This window comes from Lolium rigidum, chromosome 6 (assembly GCF_022539505.1).
Source record: "Lolium rigidum isolate FL_2022 chromosome 6, APGP_CSIRO_Lrig_0.1, whole genome shotgun sequence".
Lineage (NCBI taxonomy): Eukaryota > Viridiplantae > Streptophyta > Magnoliopsida > Poales > Poaceae > Lolium > Lolium rigidum.
Genome location: NC_061513.1, coordinates 311,587,381 through 311,606,086, shown reverse-complemented (window position 1 = coordinate 311,606,086; position 18,706 = coordinate 311,587,381).

Genomic DNA, 18,706 nt, shown 5'->3' with positions numbered 1-18,706 from the left:
TGTCAGGCATGGCCTTTAGGTCATAAGCATCACATCAAGCATGGCCTTTAGTTTACAAGCATCACAAAATGGTCTTAACCATGTCAGGTACATGCACATCCAAATGATCTAGCAGGACCAACAGTACAAATGACCTAATTTCCTTGGAGAGGAGGTTCAGATGCATCTCTTCCTAGACCTGCATTTGCTCCTGCATAGAAATAACCAGACAAACCCCTGGCATTTCCTGGAGCAGATCTTCCAGCACTTCCTGGAGCGAGCATCTTCCAAGCATTTCCTGGAGCGAGATGAAGAAGCATTTCCTGGAGCATTCCTTGCGGTACTCCTTGGAGCCGTGCCTAGAGCAGTTCTTCCGAGCATTTCTGGAGCAGATCTTGAAGCATTTGGTGGATCATTTCCTGGAGCTGCATGATGTACATTGGTCCCGGAAGAACTAGCGGTACATGAGTCCCGAAGCATCTGCTGTTGGCATTGCTCTATTGGCCTGCGAGATGTCATGCATAAATTAGGACATTGCAATGTAAAAATAAGTATGATGTGCTTGTTGATAGTGCATTACCTTGTGATTGTTTTTCCTCATAGCTAGGTCGGGCCTCAAAGGTTGTGAGCAGCTAGTGTACTTGTGGCCCCGTAAGTTGCGGTTGCTTCAAGTAATTGTGGACATTCTTGATGTCTCTTTAGGTGTGGGAGGCTCAAACTTGCCCTTCCTCCTTTTTTCCGCCCTTCTACCCTTCAAGTGATCTTTGAATGCGGGTGGCATGATGTCAATCTGTATCTGTCTTAGTCCAACCATGTTATGCTGGCATTGGATTGAATACGGGCTTGTAGCTCTTCAAGTACATTTCTTTTGTGAAAAAAGGAGACACAAAATCTTCTCGGACACATAGCAGCCTTATAAATGGCACTCATCGCATGGTTGCAGGGCAAGCCAGTGAGCTGCCACTTCCTACAAGAGCATGTCCTATAAGTAATGTTGATCTCATGTGTAACTTTCCCACTTTTCACTTGCCAAAGTCCTTTATCTTCCCTCTTAGGGATGCAATTTCTTGAGTACTTCTTCATCAACTCTGCTAGTTCTGCATAATGTGGTGTAATTTCCCATCCAGTCGACTCGCACCATCTCTTTTTCCATCCCATCTGACCATGAATTTGTCATATATTCGTACAAGCATTGTCACTATTGGTTTGTTCCTGACATCAAGAATGTATTTGTTAAATACCTCTGACAGATTGTTTACCACTAAATCTGTTTGACAATTGGTGTCCATTGCAAACCTTGCCCATGCCTCCACTGGTATCTTGCTCAACCATTTCCATGCTTCCTCACTCGCTTCTTCATCTCCTCCATTGCTTCATCAAAACCATCTTTTGTGTATGAGTATGCAAGCATTATCCATGCACTTCTTCAAGTCCTCTCCTCTAAAGCCTGCTTGTCCGAAAATTGGCATATATATGCCTCGGTGCGATACTTCCGTGGTGAATTAGGGAACACGGTGGACATCGCTTTCGATAATCCCTTTGCCTCGTCGGACATCATAGTGTAGTACCCAAACTCGTCCATGATCTCCACCAAGTGCATGCTTCAACCGCTCAAGAAACCACTCGCCAATTCTCTCGTATCTTCTTTGGCAACCACTCCCCATGCAATTGGATAGATGTTGTTATTTCCATCTCTGCCGGTAGCTGCAAGGATTTGAGCTCCGAGGTGAGCTTAATGAAGCAACCATCCAAACCAATAAATGGTCCGCAGCCTCGTAGAAACCCTTCTCTAGCAGACATTGACACGGAAGAGCAATCCATGGAATCTAGGGCTGTAAGATATGTCCACCAGCTGTCCTTTTTCATTGCTTCAACTTCGCTCATCCGTTGGACTCGTGACAGATGGTCACAATGCACCCGGAACCGGGGTTTTTGTCTATAACGATCTGCGAGTAATCCCTTAATCCGTGATATTGCCTGCTTGTGATCACCCATCACCATCTCAATTGCCTTGGTCCTTGCCCCGTAAGCCATCCTCTTGGGAACATCCACTCCAAAATCTTTCTCGTGCTTTGTCTTGCAAAGTGTTGATGGAAGTGCTGATGTTTGACTTGTATTCGATAACATATGTACCACTAAGCCACTTTGCATTAACTCTAGTGCTAGATGGATCCGTTGGGCATGTGTGCTTCAACTCCATTTTCTTGATGCAAAATGTAGCCTCATTTTTTATCTTGGCAGCTGTCATATAAAATGGACAGATCCCACTTTTTCTCCTTCTCCTTCACATTCTCTTCATTCTTTTTCTTCGCTTGTCCTTGCACAACACAATGATCCTGTCAGTGTATTCTCGTGGTAATGGAAATTCCCGACCCGCACAATGTGGAGTCTAGCCAAAGCTTGCCCGAATTGATACACATCTTTGAAGCAAAGTCCCACCATGAATTGTTGCTCTGGATTCTGTCTACTATCATCATACCACACCCTCTCCTTGGCCATCTTTCCTCTCGCTCTTTCTCCCTCCTCGCTAACACAAAAGGCAATGGCTCATACCCATCATCCTCTTCTTCTTTCGTAAATCCTTTGTCACCCTCATCATCGAAGGAGCCCAATCCGGAATAACATCTCGCCTCTACTTGAGAATGTGATCTCAATGTTGGACCAGGCCTCTTCACTTGCCTCTTCACCGCTGGAATTGTTGCATTGTCATAAATATCCTCCACATCACTCTCCCCATCACAATGAAGCATTGGATCAAGATTCCTCTTCCTCTTAGCAAGCAATTCTCCGGTGCACTTCCTCTTCCTCGAGCTCTTCTTGCCTTCTCTGCAGCCTACCGGGTCATATCCGCATGGATATAGCCAACTATCATCCTCATCTTCAGATTCCTCTTCTTCTTCTGCCATACATGTCTCTATATCCAAGTACATTTTTACCCTTCTCACGCTTAACACTCTCCTGTGTGTGCATCCGAGGAAAGTTGTGATCATCAATTTGTGACTGCCAAACATCACAGAAGGAACTGTCTTGGCTCAGAAAAGGGTGTGTAGTTGGCTCTTCTTCCTCTGGATCAAGATTAATTGTGCTTGCATGCTTTCTCTTCAATGGTGATAAAACAATTGCTCTTTTCCTATTGTCCTTCATCACAGTGAGCACCAGTTTCTTTGTACTTGCATACTTCACTAGCATTTCATCAACCTTATAATTGTCTGTCCACTAGCTCTAATCCACTCAGTCCTACTCCTTCATTTTTAACATAATATAAGGAATCACACGGACCATATCCCTCTTCCTCCATGATGGACAACAATTTCGTAAACCTTATATCTGTCCTATGTAAAGTTTTGTGAACAAATTTTGCTCCATCAAATTGAAAATAGAGCTCCCACATCTCTCGCCTGCTCCCTATAATCCAAATTAACATTCTAGTCAATCTACATCGTCATTCTACCAACATTATTGCCAGAAAAAACACTAGGGCAAAATGGAACAGGGGATTACTCTACAGAGGGCAAAATCCAACAAAGAGGTAGTCTACAGAGGGCAAAGAACTCTTACCCGCTACCATTGTAGAGGTAATGGCTCATGGGGTCATTCTGAGACGTCATTCCCTCAGATGTCCACCACTTCTCGGACTCTGGACGCGGTGGGCTTGGTGGCGTCAGCTGCAGCATCGGCGACGCTTGCTGCAGCACCGGCGACGGCAGGACGAAGCCCTCCATGCCATCATACGCCGGAGATTCGCCGTGCACGCCTGGGTCGCCGAACCAGTCGCCGCCGCCTCCTCTGTCTTCCATTTCTGTTCGATTTGGGGGAAAGTCAACCAGGAGTTGCCCTAACGCGAGCCCTAACGGCCGTCCGTCGACTGGTAGCCACGTCAGCTCTGACGGTGGGCCAGGGCTGCTAGAAAGATGGTTAGCACCGTTGATCAGTTCAGTCAGTGCTCCGCGTCGCGAGCTTGCCCCAAACATGGTAGTCATGTGACAACCGTGTCCAATTTGGTAGTTCCGCGTCATCTATGGCACAATTGTGGTAGTTTTTTGTCATTTACTCGCCCACATAAGGCCCGTTCGGGAGTAACACTAGCCCAGCTCGGAAGGGACATGAGCCTAGCTCGATATAAACACCAGAATTGCTACAGTATCTGAAAACAGGACAGCAAACAGAGAGTATTTACAGTAGACTGTATCAGTTCAGAAATCTTATACAAATGCTCTCTTTCCAAACAGATTTCAAGCATTTCGCATCTAGCAAATGATGCTCGAAATAACCAAAATAATCTCCAGCAAAAGACAATTCTACAGCCGCTATATCTACACCAAAAAAACATCATTTTGCAGCGTTTTGCACATAATTTCATTTCAGCAAGTGCTGAAACATCATTCCCAAAATATCTTGTGGCTTCAGGCCCTAAAATTGGAACCTAAAGAAGATCTTGAACAGACATGTTATCAATTTCACTAGATCCCTGCAAAGATAGTGGAAAGTTTGGGTCATGAGAATAGAAGACTAGATTAGAGAAGTTGATAGGGCAATATTTTTAGTACCATGAGCAAGTCTGTGAAGCTAGTGAATGGATTTTCTGCTGGCACTTGAGTTTCTGCTGGCACTTGCGTTTCTCCACCACCATTCCCTTGTTGCTGGACAAATAAAAGAGCCATGTTATTAATCATGTACTAATAAATAAGAACTATTTTGCAAGGGTTTTCAACACATACTTTAGATTTTGCTGGAACTTTCTTTTTGAACTTGCGTATCTTGTCGAGCCAACTTCTCTTTCTCTTTGAACTTTTCGGTTGGACATCTTTTTTCTTTAGGCGTGCAGAATTAAGCAAACTCGCATCTTGTTGGACATTAGGTTGGAAATTAGATGAATCACTCAAAATACTTGTAGATGCACTCATCTTTTCCTCTACTTGCTTAGCAACGCAGTCCAATGCTTTGTCCACCAATAAGCTACAATCTGGATCTCTTGCAGCTTTATATGCAAAATCATGAAATTTGTGAGAAAGAAACTTGTACCGCAGCATAGCATCTAATTTTGGATTTTCAATAATGTTCCTTCCTTTGGTGTCTTGTATAGTTCCATATCTTGCTTCCCTTGTCCAATGCTTTAGAAGATAATGGTTCGGCAATAACTTGACATTCATCAAGTCAAGAACTTTCAAAGCATGTCCACACAAGACTCCAGTCCTTTCAAACTGAAAACAACTACAAGAAGAAGTTTTCTCGAAAGGATCGCCGACAACTATGCGCTCTTCTTCAGAACTTAAATCACCATCAGCCGAACGATGTCAAAATCTGATTTGAGATGTTTTTCAAGTCACTATTGAAACTCTCACTTAATTGTGTTCTTCACAATCCAATTGCAATGTATATTGGAAAGAAGGGTTCTCACATATCTTGTCTTGAAAATACTTCAACATGCTTCCTGCTTGACCATATGCCAACTCCCTTTGACGCCTGCTTTGCAAGTGATTTTTCAGATCACGAGAAGTGTAGCTGAGATTCATTCGTCCTCCAACTGTGCGACTAGCCAACTCATGTGCAGCTTTTGGACTAATTCCAGAGTCATCAGCAGCCTCAATTTCAAAAGCTTGCAAATCTGAAATCTTTCTTTGTGATAGCATCAAATGGAAGGTTTGTGGTAAGTAAACACCATGATTGTGATCAAGCATTACTTCCACCACTTCATAATGTCCAGCCACTCGATCTAATGATAGACACATATGAACATCACAACCTGTTCTTGTTTCAGCTCGAGGGTTCTTTGTCAGATGATCCCTCTTGTCTTGTGCTCGACGACCCTCCTTCGCACAGACATATCTACGTGAAGTAACCTTTCCATCCATTTTACTTGTCCAACTAGATCTTTTTCTGACCTCAAAACCTGCACGGCCTCCATAGTTTACCCAAAATAACCAAGCATCATGCAAGTTTCTAAACTTCTGACCAACTTGAGGCAAGCACACACGAACCACATTCTCTCTACAACAAAATAAATACGTACTTAGTGCTACAAATCTAGATGCCAAGAAGCAAAAAAATGCTGAATGTGAGCCTAACTTACTTGTTGGTTTGTGCCATGAACTCTTAATTAGAAGGCAAGAACTCAATAAATACTGCACAAATCATGAACAAATACAAGTAAATTTCCAGTTTGTGAAAAAGTACAAGTGAAAGAGGGGAGATTTGTGTGTGCTACCTGCAGATCAGAATCATCAGGAAAGATTGGGAGGGTAGCTGGCAAAGATCTTCCGTCGATCGGCGCAGATTCTCGTCGATCGTCTGCTGCAGTGCGGGAGAGCGCCAGGCGAGCCGAAAATCTCTTCCTTCCGTCGCTGCAGTCCCGCGCGCGAAGCCTCTCTGTTTTCCGGGAGCTCCTATACATCGCTTTAAGCGATGCGATCCGACCATATCGCTAAAGCCAACATGATCTGGGCCAGGCCCATTACATACGCGATCGCACCAGCAGAACTTGTTTCGTGACTCGATGGCTGGGATGCTGTCCGTCAGTTTCCTTGCTGGTTTCTATTTTAAATACATGTTTAAATTTGAAAACTGTACAAATTCGAAAAAATATTCAGATTTCGAAAAATATAAAATTCGAAAAATGTTCAAACTAGAAAATTGTTCAGAACCAAAAATGTTCAAATTCGAAAAATGTTTATTTTTAAAATTGTTCAAGTTTGAAAATTGTTCAAACTAGAAAATTGTTCATATGTTATTTTTTTGAAAAAAAATTCTAAAAATGTACAGTTCTGAAAAACGTTCAGTTTTTTTTGAAAATATTCAAATTTAAAATTTGGTTTGATTTAAAAAATTGTTCAGATTTTGAAATTGTTCATATTAGGAAAAAAGCAGGAAAAAAACGCTAAAAAGCCAGTCAAAAACCTGCAACAGAAAAACTCCAGAAAAACCGAACAAAACCCAGCCAGAAATATCTAGAAATTCCCAAAACCGGGCAACTGCAGAACCTAGCTGGGCCGGCCCATCTAAACGGAATAGAACGTGGAGGGTGGAGGCGGGGTGTGCGGCGTCCCAGATACACGCCGCAATAAGCGGTGAATAGGGTTTGCCCGGGTAGGACTATACGAAGACCGACCTTCGCGAAGGTCCAGTCCGCGCTAAAAGCAGGCTCTCCGTACGCACTCACCGAGCGAGCGAGCGAGACGCGGGCGAACGCGGGACGCGCGGCCGTCGCTGCACCTCGCGCGTGGGAGGTACGCTGTACCTACGCCCTTCGGTCCTGGCTTGTGGCTGTACGCGGGCGGGAGCTAGCTATTTCCTTCCGTACGCGTGCACGTTGGAGCTCAGCGCATGCAACTATGCAAGTACCGATCCACTGTAATGTTTGGTTCTTAAATCTATTTGACAAATGTTGTTACAACTCAGTATAAATCATATACATATCACGAGTTATCGAAGACGAGTACAATTTAGTGAATATGCGAGTACAATTACGTACAACGCACGAGTACAATTACGTACAACACACGAGTACAGTTGTGTCAACACACGAGTACAGTTGCGTATAACACACGAGTACAGTTAAATACACGGCGAGTACAAATACAGTCACACACACGAGCAGGTACAGTTACACACACGAGCAAATACAGCCGCGCACACGAGTAAGTACAACCGCGTAGACGAGCGAGTACAGGTACAGTCGCGCAGACGAGACAGTACACTAGCGCACACGAGTAAGTACGATCACGTACACGAGCGAGTGCGAGTACGATCGCGCACACGAGGAAGTACTAGTACAAAAACACAGGTACAGTAGCGCACACGAGTAAGTACAGTTACCAAGTAAAGGAAAAAAACTGCACCAAATACACTAAAAACAGAAGTACTTATCAGTTGAAACACGAGTACAGTTAGGTACACAACACGATTACAACCTTATTGGTATTGGAAGTACGGAAAAAAAATATCTCGAAACATATCAACATGGGATCTAGTTTTGAAGATCTCGACGCGAGGATCTCAAAAGTGGAAACGGTTCGTAATTTGGACTTACGGTTCTCGAGATATTTCATTTTGAAAAATTGAATCTAGAAAATAAAGGGAAAAACGCAGCCCCCTCTGCCTTCTCTCTCCTCTCTCATCCCCACTTTACTTCTCCTTGCGACACGTGGCGAGCAGGGAGACCACTTCCCAGAGATTTTCTGGCACCACGTACGCGCCACTTGTCGTGCGCGAAGCAAGTTATCTTCCCTTCGCGAAGGTCGGCCTTTTTCTAGAGTTTTCCGGTTTGCCCTGTTTTCCCTCCCTCTGCTTCGAGCCAGGCGTTGCATGGGCTAAAAACGTGGGCTGGGCTTGGTTGTTTGGCGTTGAAAGAAAGGAGGGAAAGCAGGGCCACGGGATGGAGAATGGACGACATCCAGCAGCAGCAAGTCTGCCTCTGCCTTGCTGCAGGCAGGTTAGAGAATCCACGCCGGGGGTGGAGGCGCGCCTGCGCAAGGCGGTGACGACGGAGGCCGACCGGCGCGAGCTCCAGATCGAGGATGACTGTGCGGCCGAGCATGTCGTGATGCGATGGCTCGTCTCTCCTGCGCCTGTTCCTCGGCAACTCTGCCTTGATTCGTCGCGTTAGCCTCTCCGCTGCAGCGCATCCCGCCGTTGCTGCCGGCCCTGGTACTATCGCGCACGCCCATGCATAAACTGTGGGGAAGGAGGGCCGCCGTAGCGGCCGACGTCCCACTGCATCACGGTCAGCGCTCCGCCCCCTGCTTGCCCCGTTCCCTGGTTGTACCGCGAAGAAAGGACCCGGCCGCCGGCGGCCACCCCCAGCTTCAACCACCCCGATCTCTTGGATTTGTTCTTGGTCTGGCCACCAACATCAGCTCTTTCTGTGTTTTTCCCGATTTGGATCCATAAGGTGCGGGACACATGAGGACCGTGCTACACCGAGGTCGACCTCGTTTCTGCCTAAACGCGAGGTCAGTCTGACAATACCAAAAATAGCAACTCGTGGGGACCAGGATTTCCTAAATCAGAAAGAAGTAAAAGCGCGCGGGAGTCATAAGAGCGTTGCATTAAAGCCGCGGGAGCGCACCGCCCGGTGATCCAGAACATACGGAGTATTTTTTTACTACCTGCTACCCATCCAATTCCATCTTCTTCCTAGTACTGAAAATCAGATCCCGATCCAGTTACATCCGGATCTCAAATCGAGCTAGCAGTAGAAGAACAGCAGGAAGAATACATAGCTGTTACATCTGGATCTCAATCGGAGAGAAGGAGGTGAAGAACAGAAGAAAAACATAGAGATGTTACATCTGCATCTCACCCACCACCCGGTAAAAAAACGGATAAAAACAACGAAAAAGATTGGAGATAAGTTCGAGCTGTTACATCAAAATCCTGGAAAATATACCTCCTCCAGCGGAGCCTGTAAGCTTTTTCCCCACGCAGCTTCTTCTGTAACATGTAACAGGATCTTACCAGTAACATCCTTCTTTTCTTGTGTATGATACATGCATGGTTTGATTGGTTTGCAAAGTAAAACCTTGACATACTAAATCGTGCTTCTCTGTGCTACATCTACTTTTACTGCTTACAAACATGAGCATGCAGGTACATCTAATTTGAAGTCACATCCTATCTAAGATGGAACGTTTGCTATAAAGTAACAAGGTGTTGTAGATTTAGGTTACAGTATATGAAGAGTACAGGAAGAAAAACATCTAGTAGTATGAGATCAAGGTTACAATAGAGGAATAGTAGCATCTAAGAAAAAGTAACATGTAGTAAAACAAATGAGGCATGCATGATTGGTAAATACAACATGAGCCAAAAAAAAAAGGTTACAGTAGAGTAAGAGTGAATTATATAGTACAAGCGATGGAACATGTCTATTTTAGTAGGTGTGACCTAAGATTATCTCCAGAAGCAATGGAACATGTGTAGGACATCTTGAATTATATGCAACAGGATGTAAACAAAACATGATCGGAAGGCAATGCTGGAAAAACTATGAACAGCATATCAGGCTCCTTGTGCAACGGACTGAAACATTGAAGTTATGCTCATGCATGCAAAAGTAAGCAACATTTGTCTTCAACCATAGTTCCACATTACTAACATCCAGGAACAACAGTTTGCATAGTGCAACAGATTTCGAGACCAGCATAGTTCAGAAAGTTTGCGAAAGGCATGACATCTAGAACAAGAAAGTACTCTCGATCACATCCGCTACAAATAAGCATGTACATTGTAGAACTTTACTTCATCTTACTTCATTCCCTTTGATGAGATTGAACTTTCAAAGATTCTTCCTACCTTTTAGACGCACTCACTTTTCTTGGATGGAAGTGTGCCTTTCATCTGTTAAAAAAACATGAATTGAACACCATTAGTTCTGATATAATGCCAATAAACATGCTTGGAATATGATTGTGTCACATCCTACTATTTGTTGACATGATTAGTGTTTTATTTATCCTAGAGATTAAGTTACTTTCTTTTTATTGATGCAGGTCAAATACTAATCTATAAAAATGCCAAAGGCAAGGGCTTTTGAGTATTCGTTTAGTGGCATTGATTCGAATGCAGCACCCGAAGAAGGCAATTCGGCTGGACACTCTGGTAGTCGGTCAGCAGTAGTCGGTCAGCAGATGCAGGTGAGGGCACTTTAGGTGGACACTCTAGTAAGGAGTTCTGAAATCCAAGGACACATCCTAAGGGTTTATATCCTTCAAGCACAACATTCAATACTGACACTATAGCTAGCCTAAGACAACACAAGGCCAAGCATTCTCGCGGAGAGTCCTGCTATATATGGGCAGCACTGAAGCGTCGAAGACCACATGCCGTTTCTTCACCCGGACCACTTTGTAGAATCTAATCATGAGCCTCCTCCAACAAAGAAGTGATAAATTGCTGCCATGTCTGATTCAACCTTGTAACTTCATATACATGGAACCATCTTGATCAACTGCAAACTTGATATTTCGTACGTTGGCATCCCGCAATGTGATTATGAAATCTCTAGGGCGTATGCATCTAACAATTGTTAGGAGCTGGGTTTCACGCGAGCTTGTTTATGACATATGTAATTGGAGCAGAAACCATGGTCTTGACTATGTGCAACACATGGAAAATGCACGCAGGATCGGAACAGAAAGGGGCACAGACTAGTAAGACACCAGAAACTGGTCCAGATTGTAGCCTAAGGTAGTCCAACACGAAGTGAGAAACCACAGGCCTCCTAGACTCTTCAATGTTAACTAGTGTGATGTCTTTGAAAACTGAGCTACTACATCCATATAAATCAACTACTTGGGGTACACATCCAGTAGGTGGATGATTTAATTTTACTAGTGAATTTTTGATTCAAGTAACTAGATTAGATGCCATCCAAACATTCTGCAAAATAAGCTTTCATTTTATCTGGGAGCACAGTGGTAGGAAAAACATTCATGTACTCAAGGATTTTAAACATGAATAAAAACTAAGATAAATTAAAAAGGCCGCTTCAGTACCAGTGATTTTCCGTACACTTCCAGAGAGCTGTGCGGCTGTGCCTCAACCCCCAACATTCACCGTCCCTTCCAGATCCGACGCCAGGAACTCAATCAAAGGGAAATAGGCTCATGTTTTTAGCCAGACACCCAACGCCTTCAGTCATGGGAAAATTTTGCACGGGCACTACGGCAGAGCTCTGCCACTCCCACCGCCGTGGGAAAGGGAGGAGAGCCGCGCCAGCGGCGTGCAATGGAAAACGGACTTGACGCCCCTCTCGGCCCACGCCGGCTGCTCCTCCGACGGGTCGCTCCAACCCCAACAACAACTCCCTTCAGCGGCACTTCATACGCCCGTTTATGCTTCCTTCGACAACCCTTTCCGACACCTGAATACATCCGTTTTCCTTGCCAGTTATACATAGGAGCCAGGCAACAATCCACATCACATTTTTTCTTCAGGGAGAAAACACACGGAGCAGAACACGGTTCAGTTAACACAATGCAATGCAGTTCAGCAGCAAAACAGGAGTTCAGTTCAGCAGAATAGCAGCAGTTCTGCACAACAAGAAGATTACAAGGTTATTCGGCAAAAAAAAAAAGATTACAAGGCTGTAAATAACACAAACACACTATAAATTGAGTTTAGAAAACAACGACAGTTCAATTCTGTTTAGCAAACATCAAGCAAAAAAGCAAAACCTGGGGCATACATTACAATGACAGATTGTACAAGCGAAACTGAACAATTGAGGCAACCAGAAAAATAGCACACACATGACTTTAGTAAAAGTGCATCATTCTAGTGAAGGCATTTCTAGTAATGGTGTACTTTTAACACAACTTCCTGAAGGCATTTCCGTTGGAAAGGCATGTTAAGTGTCAATTGCTCAATCTTCATTAATTTACTACAGTAAAAAATACTTGACAATAGACAACTATCAAATCACGGCCCAGATTTCTCCATGGGAGTAGTAACAGAAGAAAGATATGGTACCCGCTGGAGTCTGAATACGTGTCAAGTCGTTCGGCTGTTGGACACTGTTGGCTGTTCATCTTGGATAGATGGTGGATACTACGGGGCAAGGCGCGTCGTTCCTGGATCTATGTCTGTTGTTGGCCCCTCAGAATGTAATCTTGTCCACAACAATTAATTTGTTCAAGGTTTTATGTCGTAGGCCAAAATCTTTGGAAGCTCGCTGTGGGGTTGGTGTGCTCTCTGAAATTCAGATTGTCAATGTAGTAAACCTGTACATGCAGAAAAATCATTATCCTGTGACCACTTCTCATTGTATCAACTAATGATAATATGATATGTGCAGATAATTACAGGGAAAATAAGCTGCATCATGGAGAATTGACCTGAAGTGGTAAAAATAGAAGAAGTGACATCAGAAAAATTAGCTTCCATCTAGGAAGCTACAACTGACATCTTCCATCACTAAAATAGAAAGCTAGCTTCCATCTAGCAGGTGAGAAAATACTTCTGCATGTAACGATTTAGGTGAAAAGGTCTCCATCTTGTTTGCATGGAGAAAGTTTATATCACAGAAACTAATGATCTGGAAAAAAAGGATAACTTACCAAATCTAGATAACAAAATCAAATGGCTTGTTGAGAAGTTCAATCTATGCATCATCTATATACCATCCTTCAGTAGAACAGACCTATGTACTATCCTTGAAGAGATAACATCCTACTGATGGCACCACGCAAATAAGAAAAGATGTAGCACGCACCAGGGTTGCACTGAAAAAATATAACTAGTGTCATCTATGAACACATCCTTGTGAGTTAACTTGTCCGTTACATCAAGAAATACCCATACTACAAACCTACACCAATACCAAAATCACATCGCCATAAAACTCTCATATAGTTTCACAAAGAAAAAACACTACGTCACATCTGAAAACATCTTAGAACAGGTTAGAATAGGCAATTACATTGCATTGGATGTAGTCGCGGGGGATGTAGCCGGAGGCGGGGAGATGAAGCCGGTGACGCGGGGAGGAAGACAACAACGCGAGGATGAAGCCGGCCCCGCGTGGATGTAGCTGACGCTGCAGCGATGTAGCCGACGCCGCGTGGAAGAAACCGACGCCGTGCGGACGTAGCCAGCGCCGCGACGATGCAGCCGGCGCCGCCGCTAGGGAGCAGCCGTCGCCGCGGGGATGTAGCCGGCGCCGCCGCTAGGGGCAGCCGTCGCCGCGGGGATGTAGCCGGCGCCGCCGCTAGGGAGCAGCCGTCGCCGCGGGGACGTAGCCGGCGCCACGTGGAAGAAGTCGTCGGCGCTAGGGAGCAGCCGGCGCCACGTGGAAGAAGACAACACCACAGTGATGTAGTCGACGCCGCGACTATGTAGCCGGTGCCACATGGAAGAAGAAGCCGCCGCCGATGTGAAGCAGCAACCACCGTGGGGAAGCCGCCACCGCGAAGATTCAGCCGGCGCGTCAAGGATGTAACCGACGCCGACGACCAGCACCGTTCAATCTCCACTGGGTCTGCGAATCGGCGGAGCAAATCGAAGCAATCGGAAGAGGAGGCGAAATGGGGAAAAAGTCTCTCTCCGACGAGACAGTGTTGGCTGGTTACAACCTGTGCGCTGGGGCCAAGCGAACAAGACGCACCGCTCTCCGTGAGTCGTCGGATCGCGATCCCGCGGCCCGTAAGGCTGACCTCGCCGTAAGGACAGAACAAGGTCAACCGAGAGTTAGAAATTGCGGACACATGATTCCTCGGATCTTGACTTATTCATGAATTTCGGATGAGATTTGTGTTGCTACAAGCCTGATACTTTTGGCCGGATACTCTGGCCTGTATCCAAGAAGAGAGGCTAGCTGTACGAGGGTCCGGAGCAGAAGCTAAGGTTTCTGCTAATATTTTCGTTAAGGGCATCTCTAGCGGCGCGACCTCGCGCGTCCGTTTGCGTCGGTTCTTTTGGTCGAAAACGACCGCGCGTCCGTTTGCGTCGAGGGTGGCTCCAGCGGCACGACGCATTTTTTTAGGACGAATCATTTTTTTGAACTGAACAAAAATTTACAAAAATTGAAACATAACTTACATACTTGAAAACATAAAAAAAAACCTAAAACGCCTACTGCTGCGCATCGTGGCCGTGCTGCTCCTCGTCGCTGTCGAGCAAGATGATCTCCGGTATGTCCCACGGCCGCAGCCATCCGGGGGAGCGTACGCCGGGCGCGATCGCGGTGCTCGAGGTTGAGGAGGCCGCGGGCGAGGCGGCGGTGGAGGCGCCCGTGGCTGCGGGCCGTGGCGGCGGATGAGGAGCCCGGCCATAAGGCCGTGGCGGCGGGGGGGAGGCGCCGAGCCATAAGGCTATGGCGGCGGTGGGGGAGGCGCCCAAGGCTGTGGCGGCGGTGGAGTAGGCGCCGCCGAGTCCAGGAGCGCCTGTCGAAGGGCTTCATCGGCGGACAGGCCAGACGGCATGACAGCGGTGGCGTAGCGGGGCAACGGCGGCTGCACAGGCGCGTCGTACTCGGAGACGAGGAGGCCGAGCTTGGTCATCTCGTTGTCCATCATGTTGTCGGGGAACTCGAAGTTCCGGCCCTCCGCCATGGCCTGCTGCCATTCGTGGAAGACGAGGCCGACGTAGTCCTCGCTGTCGTCCTTCACCTCCTCGCTATGGTACGCGAGCGCCTCGATGTAGTCATCGTCGTCGTCGTACACGGCGTAGGCTTCGTCGTCGTCGTCCTCGTCCTCGCGGTCGTTGTGCTGCGGCTGCTCACGTCGCGTCGGCGCCTGCTGACGACGCGTCGGCGCCTGCTGACGACGAGCCGGCGGTGCAGGGCCGAAGGGATAATCCCTGTCGCCCATGAAGCCAGCCCTTCGTCTGTTGTCCGTCTCCGTGGACAGGTACGTACGCCAACTCTCCGAGTCGATGGCGTACGCCGGATCGCGCGCGAGGTCCGCCGGCGGATATCGCCTCTCGCGCCGGATCTCCTTGGTCCGCTCGGGCTCGCGCGCGCAGTGCCGGAGGGATGGGCACCGGCGGCAGCTGAGCCGCCAGCCGCCAGGCAGCTGCACGCCGGACCAGGCGTCGCACGGCACCCATTTGCCGTGCATGAGCCTCCCCACCGTGACGGGGAGCGCCACCTTCTTGTTGCCGCTGCCGGAGGCCTCGAAGTCGTTCTTCTTCCCCATGGCGCAGCGGCGGTTGTGGTGCGAGTGGAGCTGTGGGCGAACGAGCAACGCGGCCGCTGGACTTTTAAGGGCGGCCGCACACGGGATACGATGCCATTGAAGGCGCCGCAGAAGCCCAGTCGCCGCCCGCCAGTGCACGCGCAGAATAGGAAGCTGCGGCATTCATGGCGAAGGCTGCGGCGCAGACGCGGAGGCGCTGACCGTGGAAGCGATGGCCGCGGAAGCGATGCCCTCCATGCAGGCTCGCTGCCAGGCGGGCCCGATGGAGACCGCAGCGGACACTTTCCGCGTCCGCAGCGTCCGCCGAGACGCAAACCTGGCGCATATTTGGGCCAGGTTTGCGTCTCCGCGGACGGCCCGGTCACTTTGCGTCGTGCCGCTGGAGAGGGTACCAGACGCATTTACGACCAAAGCGGACGCGACCGTTTGCGTCGCGCCGCTGGAGATGCCCTAACAACATTTTTTTTGGATGGAATTGCCCTCCCACCAAATCCCATCCCTTAATAGTGTACCTGCCTACCGGTTCAGTTTATGACGCTCCTGAAGCGAGGCGCGTCGGCAGAGGGAGCACAAGGTGTCGCCCAAAGCTCGTCCTGCTCGAGAAAGCTCGTCCTGCTCGGGAAGACGCTGGGAGACGCTGGGAGCTAACGCAAACATTAAGAGTTTTTTGATCTTCAAAATAGTTCCACCTCGATCCCTATGAAGGAGGAATTGCATATGCTCTGTGCCTCTGTCATGTTCGATCACATGAATTTGGGGAAGGAAAGGAAAACAAGAACACGATGGGATTGAGGGCAAATTAGGAAGCTGAGACTTGAGAGAAAAAAATCTTCCGAAACGAGATCCGGTCAACATCAGCTGGCCATGCCGCTGCCGCCCCTTCGTTCCCGTTCCCGGCAGCAAACCAGGCTCCAGGTTGCTGCGCTAGCCAGCGCCCTCTCCCAAGGATCTGTGGTGTTTCCACGAGACGGCAGATCCGGCTCAGATTATTGACGCGGGGTACTGCCGCTAGATGCCTTGGGCAGTGTTAACGGAGCAAAGTGCCCAGCAGAACCTATACAAACTGCACGTGGACATAATTAATTTCACACTGTGCAGGCGATTATGCTAGGAAAATCAATTTCAAAAAACCAATTGCCAAACTAAATCAATTTTAAGAGTAAAAATTGATATTCCTGCTTGCAGTTTATGGAGAGAGATGTGGCGAAGAAGACAAGAAGTACATTGAGAGATGCGGCAATACAAATATTTAATGTAAGCAATTTAATTATTGGACTCGGACGATACACACCATGTAAAATAAAAATATCTTCTCACAAAGATACAACTCTTTATTTATGTTAGATTACTGATTCGATATAAATTTATCGTGTATAAAAAGTTAAAATTAAAAGAAATAACCATCGAAAATACATATTTTTTGTCAGTTCATCGGATGTATACAAATTTGGCTCCATGCAGTACAGATACCGCATGAAAAGTGCTGAAAGTCCATCAAGAAGTAAACATAATTGTTGTGAGAAAAGTGGTTTCGATGGGTCCCTCTAGTTGGTCGTGCATGAGGAAATTCGAGAAAGGTGAGGGGAGCAGTAAAGGGCGCCGATCTAGGGGCCAACGAGCAGGAATGGGGGCGGAGTCGTGCACTTGTGTAAGGTGGAGGACATGGAGACCAAACGGGGTGGAAGGAGTGGTGTTTTGAGGAAGTTCTCTCGAGAATTAGTGTGTAGGACGAAGGGTAAGAAGATTGTCGGATAGGGCGGTTATATTTCATCTCAAATTGTGTACTTTTTGAACATAAACCCATAGCATCGCACGGATATATTTTGCTATACTACTTAAAAGAAGCAATTTCCTCTTTTTTCCTCATGTCGTTGCGTTCATCTAACATTTTCTCTAGATTATTTTATCCTCCTACCAAATCACATAATCTCTACTTCGTTTATTCCTTTTGGCCCACCTAAAAAATCGCTCTGTTCTGGTGTGTTCCCATGTCAATATCTCGGCCTGCCTCTTGGGATTAGGAAGCCTTCTCGAGCCGATTTGCAGAGGCTCATCGATAGAATTGCGAGCAAGCTAAAACCATGGAAGGGAAAGCTGATGTCAAAGACTAGAATACTAACCTGATCAACTCGGCCCTTACTGCAACTCTCACTTATTTCCTCACTAGTTTCTATCTGACGCCTTGGGCTATTAAGAAGATTGATAAGATTTTGCGAAGTTTTTTGTGGAAAGGAGATCAAGAAGCAAAAGGAGGCCATTGTTTGGTCAATTGGAAGACGATATGCTCGCCAAAAAAAAATTCGGAGGGTTGGGGATCAAAGATTTGACAATGTTTGGGAGGGCACTGCGGCTAAGATGGCCGTGGTTCGCTTGGGACAGTACTGAGAGACCATGGAAGGGAATGGCAGTCCCATGTGATGAGAAAGACTTGCAACTTTTTGTGGCTTGCACTAAAATCTCTATTGGCAATGGGCATTTGGCAAAGTTCTGGAAAGCGTTGAGTAACGGGTGCTGGCTATGTGGTTTTTCTAGAATTTCTTCCGAGGAGGAGTTACATCAATTTCTCCAGCTATGGGCTTTGGTTGATCAGGTGCGACTCTCAGAACAGCCTAACAAAATTTGGTGGCAAGCCTCTTCCTCTTGGCTTTATTCCGCAAAATCAGCGTACGACATTCAGTTCACGGGGAGGCTATTGCAACCTCATCTCGAGAAGGTTTGGAAAGCAAAAGTGGAGGGCAAGGTCAAGTTCTTCCTTTGGCTATGGTTGAGAAACATAAATTGGACAGCTGGTAGGTTGTCAAGCAGAGGCATTGCTTGCAATCCTAAATGCTGCATGTGCGACCAGGAGCTCGAGTCGGCTGCACATATTTCAAACCATTGCAGCTTCTCCAAGGAAGTTTGGGCGACTGTTGCTTCTTCTAATGCGCCGCTGGCTAATGCTTGTTCCCAGGGCACTTCTGTGAAATCTTGGTGGACTAAGGTATATCATTGCGCCACAAAAGCTCAAAGAAAAGCAACAATGACCCTGACATGCTATACTCTTTGGAATGTTTGGAGGGAGCGTGGTAGGCGCATTTTTGAAGGAAAGGCCATGA